Source organism: Octodon degus, unplaced genomic scaffold, assembly GCF_000260255.1.
Source record: "Octodon degus isolate 3935 unplaced genomic scaffold, OctDeg1.0 scaffold00585, whole genome shotgun sequence".
In the NCBI taxonomy this organism is placed as follows: domain Eukaryota; kingdom Metazoa; phylum Chordata; class Mammalia; order Rodentia; family Octodontidae; genus Octodon; species Octodon degus.
The window spans coordinates 63,661-69,414 of record NW_004525161.1 but is presented as its reverse complement, the minus strand read 5'-3'; positions in this window follow the sequence as shown (position 1 = coordinate 69,414).

Here is a 5,754-nt window from a genome sequence, read left to right as displayed (position 1 = left end):
TATTGTCTGTACCAGGGAGTCTAAGGCAGGAGTATTATGAGTCTGAGTTCTTAGCTCAGGAGCTCAGCAAGACCCCATCTCAAAATAAAACGTTAAAAAGGACTGGGATGTAGCTCAATCATAGAGCACAATGTGGTCTCAGTCTTAGCCTCAGGTAAAGATAAAAGGATGGCAGTCTTTAACACTATCTTCATCCTATGTCGAACCTAGGCACCTGCAACCTTTGGAGCCCAGAGTACAGGGCTCCTTGAAGAGGATACTGACAGGAAAGAGGCTACCGTAGTGAGAAGACTGAATGGGGTATCAAAATGTGCATCCTTCCTGAGCTCCCCTTGAAATTCTCATCATAAAAGGCCAGATATGGACAGAAGACAATTTCCGATAGTCTACCTAAGGATGAGGGCCAAGCAGCTAGTATGGGCCAGAATAGAGTACAGTTGTATTTCAATTGAAGAAAAAGGATAAAGCTTAAATAAAGGTGTATGTGAATTGTGGATAGAAAATACATTCAAGACAAATGGGCAGAATTTGTGTGGGCCAGGAAACGAGAGATGAGCTAGTTTTTATTTAATGTGTCAGTTAATATATTTAAAACGTTAGAAACAAAAGTGTGGCCCCATTTTAAATAAACTATATTTGCAATAATGCATGGAGTCTGTTTTTTAAGATATTGTACTTTAGCTATTTTCTCTCAGTTCCATGAGAAGAAAGATTTGTAATAATATTGTTTAGACAAGATATCATGTCTGCATCTTGTCCTCTGAATAACCACTACAAAGACAATATGTAATGTATTAATTATTGTAACTGTCCTACTAACCTGTTTTGGAACTGTTTCAGTGCTATTTTGTTTTCTCATTAGAATGAATAAAAATTAAAACAGGAAATACCAAAATAAAAAAAATCAATGCACAAATAAACTTTTGTTCTTTTTTCTTTAATAAAAAGAAAGTTCTTTTTTTTTTTTAAATAAATAAATAAGTCTATAACTGTAAAGTTAAAGTGGAATTCTACAAACTCTAGGACCAAAGTTCTGGTGCTCACCAGAAACAACTTGAAAGCACATGTTTTGAATCACCATCGTCACATACCTAAGCCTAAACCAGTGCTTGCTTCCTGGCTAACACATGCTCAGGCACAACACACTTATTTGCCAATCATGACATGACTCATACAACTATTGTACCAAAAACATGAGAATGTTTCATATGTCCTATCAGAATGATTACAAATCATAAGATTCATTTTATTGGCCTAATGGATTGACTTATTGGACACTTGATTAATATGGCTATGTAGATCATTAGTAAATGTTCAGAGAGTTTAAGGGAGATGTTGACTGAGTACTGGAGATGGGAGTTTACAATCAGGGAGAAACTATACCAATCCATAGAAGAACAGTCAGTAGAACAGACTTATTCCCTGAACCATAATGTGTGATATTTCTTATGTTTATTCTGACAACTACTGCAGATGCTTTCTGGCCAAGAAGTTAGAGCATCAAAAAGATTAACCATATTGATATGCTTATTAACTGCTTGAGGTGGGAAGCAGGTAGCCCGTCAGAGGTCTAAGAATATTTTCCAATAAAATGGTGTAAAATCAAGCTGTCTCCAGTCATTCTCCAAGTGCAGCAAACTACTAATCCTTCTGAACATTCTGTTGACCTCACATCCACCATTTTCTCTCTCACAGACAGCTTCCTCCAAGCCACGCTTGAGCTGTCTTATCAAATCTACCACATCAGCCTCTGGGCCCTGTGCTCCTCCTGGGCTCAGTGCAGTCTACACTGCCTGTGCATCCCTGTAGGAAGGTATTATGTGTCACCTAATCATCCAAAGTCCACTAGTTTCTTTCTCATCACCACTATTTCAAATCTGACTTTTGCCAGGTATACAATGTCCTCTTTTCTTCTTTCTGACCTCACCTCTCCATCTTTTTTTCTCAACCACATCTACTTACTGGCGATTCATGTATCCCTTTACTTAGAATCACTACTCTTAATCTGCTCAGAAAGCCTGGCTCACATAGTAAGATAATACCATTAAGATTTCTGTACTTGGAGATTTTAAGTGTATACAGACAATAAGCTATTTAATGACAGGATGCATGGCTTATATTGTATCCTCCAAATACTGCACAGAGTGCTAAGTACATACTGGATATTCAAACCATCTTGTGGATTAGTAGAAATTGAAACCATGACCTATGAAAATAAATCTATCTTCTACAACACTTGTCAGTGAAACTGCTAGAGGTCATCAAGATACCTTATAATACCTGCTTTGAATCACCATCATCATATACGTATGTGCAAACCAGTGCTTACTTCCCAACTAACATGATTAGGCACAACACACTCATTTGGACAGCATACAAAGATATAAAAAAAAATTAAATGGAGATTTTTCAAAAAACATAGTACTAAGTAGGAGGAACTCTTGAAGACATAGGGGTAGGTAAAAAGGTCATGAACAAAAATCAAATCACATGGGTAATACTTGAAAGAATTAACAACTGGAACTTCCTGTTATTGAGAAGTTTTTGCATGTCAAAAGAAATTACCAACAAAGCAAAAAGACAACCCACAAATTTGGAGACAATCTTAACTAATAAGCACTCAGACAAAGGTCTGCTCTCTAGAATTTATAAAGAACTAAAAAACATTAGGGCTCCAAAATTTAAAGAAGCAAACCAGAAATAGGCATCTGAGATGAACACACATTTCTCAGAGAACAAAATTATACAAACAAATAAATACAAGAAAAATGCTCCATATCACTAGTCATCCACGAAATGCAAATTAAAAGAACACTGAGATACCATCTTACCCCAGAAAGAATGACTATCATAAATAAATCAACCAACAACAAATGCTGGAGAGGTTGTGGGGAAAAATGAACCCTTCTCCACTACTGGTGGTAATGTAGACTGGTGCAACCATTATGGAAATCAGTGTGGAAGCTCCTTAAAAAACTAGGATTGGAAATCCCATTGAAACCAGCTATCCCCCTACTTGGAATTTTCCCAGAGGAACTGAAAACATCGTATCATAGTGATATATGTGTGCCTATGTTTATAGCAGCACAATTTGTAATAGCCCAAACTTGGAAACAACCAAGATGCCCATCACCTGAGGAATGGATGGAATGGATGAAAAAGATGTGGTGGTTTTATACAATGGAGCATTACTCAGCTATAAAGAATGAAAAACTTGACATATATGTATATATATATATATACATATATATATGTATATATATATATTTTTTGAGGAACTAGGGATTGAACTCAGGCCCTTGCATTTGCCAGGGAAGTACTTATTTTACTGTGCCATTTCCCTGGCCCTGCCTTTATATTCAAGTGGATGCCACTTGAAGATATACTCATAAGTGAAATAAACCAGACACACATGTGTAAATATCATATAGTCTCCCTAGTATAATAACTCAAAAGAACAAGTAAACAGAAAGGTATAGCACAATTAAAAGGAAAGTGAGAACTTAAGGATGAAACAATGAGGAAAGGGCAAAGAGAAAAGCTGGGAAACATGACAGGGGCAAAGCCATACATTTATACACACAAGAAGGTTAAGGCAATGATCCTGAGAATCTTCAACAGGTTTTTGAAACTACCAGTTAATTGGTATGATTCTCACCCTCACTAACTATATATGCTGATTACCTGTGAACTAACCTACTTCACTGAAGATAGCAATGTGTAATAGTAGGGTCATGCTTGGAATGCATGTCATTCTGGCCTTGTAAATATATACTGCTTGTAGTGTCATACCAATTACTGTTATACTGTCTCTCAAGTAAATGTTTGTTTTAAAAAAGGTAATAAATAAAAATAAGAGACTAGAAAAAATGTCATAGGACTGTCATGCTACAATACTGTATATGGTTAGATTTCTAAATTTCTGTGTAAAAATATGTAATTGTTTATTCCTCTTTAAAAATAATTTTTCCTTTTTCTTTTTTTCTTCACATTCTGTAAGGATTTAAAATTTAACATGTCAATATACCTTTTCCATGTTATGTCTAAGATGTTTGATATTCAGACAGATAGGGAGGTTAAGCCCAACTGCCTAAGTTATAGGGTAACATTAAGCTACTCTTCTGGAGGGTTAACAACTTAAATTTGCAGACCAAAAATTAAAGAAATAGAAGGGCTGCAAGTACAGTCAACATTTTGGCCCTAGCCTTTCAAGGTTAGTGAGGACTCAGGACATAGGAGAACCTGTACTGTAACATCCTGTAATTCAGTTATGTCCCAAATTTTCTGATCAAGGAGATTATGGGGCCACAGAGGAAAGTGATCAATGATGTAGAGTGTGCTTAAGGAGAGGCACATGGAGAGAAAACATTCTCTCAGTCTTTCACAGAGAGCAAATTGCTCAGACATTGGCTGTGACTCATCCACATGGCTGACACTGATGAAGCATCTATAAACTGCGGTACAGGGTTTCAAGGTATATCCTGAGAATATCTGACTGACCTTGGCAGACACAAAAGTTACATTAAATGTTATAGAGGTCTTGATTTTTCTTGGTCTTTACCATCTAGCAAAACGTATAAACATGAAGTAAAAAAAGTAAAGCTATAATAATATGCTGAGTTGTAAAAGGCTCAAATCAACAACTTCTGATATTGCCAGTCCTATGGATAACCCACTACTATTATGGACTACTATATTGGATTATTTTGCTGAATTCACACACCTACAATATTTAAATGGCAATGGAATACCCATTTATGGCAAAACAACAAAAAAGGGGATACAAATAAAGGACCATTTTGTATCTGTTTATACAAATGACAAAACTAAACAAAAAAAGGGGATACAAATAAAGGATCATTTTGTATCTGTTTATACAAAATAGGATAGATACACAGTTACTTTCTCTTAATTCAATGAGAAGAAAGATTTGTACTAATAGTGTTTGGACAGGATATCATGCCTGCATCTTGTACTATGAATATAACAATATGCAATGTATTAATTATTGAAACTGTCCTACTGTTTGGTTTTGAAACTGTCTCATTGCTATTTGGTTTTCAACAAAATTAATAAAAAATTATTTTAAACATCCTACTAAAAATTTGAAAAATAAACATTAAAGAAACATTGTACTGTGGATAAATTTTTAAAAAGTTATTCTAATTTAATAATCATTCATTTTTATATAATAGGAAAGGCCTTTTCTCATTTTCTGCATATGTTGCAATGTCATTTCTCCTCAAAAACAGGAAAATTTGCCTGACATTTATATCAAATAAGTATTTTCTTCTTTCAAGGAAATAAATAAAGTGTATATAACTGCCACAGGTAGCAGGGAACTAGAGTGGAAAATACAATAACATCACAGGACTGGGAGTTATGTTAATAATAATAATAATAATAATAATAATAATAATAAATGAATGAACGATTGAAAATTATGTAAAAGTGTTTATCTTTTTTAATAGTTTTTCTAAAGTGAATAGCTTCCAACTCTGCTATGTAAACATGAGCAATTGTGTTTCATACTTGTAACAAAAAGCATATATTTCAACAACATTAGGGATCCCAGAGGAGGTGTTACATGACCCTTTCTGCCCTGCAACCAGTGGTTTGAGAGAGGGACACAGGCATAGGTAATTTCAACAGCTGTGGAATTCTACCATTGGAAAGAAGATTGAAGTGGGACCAAGCAACCATGGACTGTTTCCATTTTGGTGGGCAGAAGCAGTGATTATCAAGGTTAGGGAC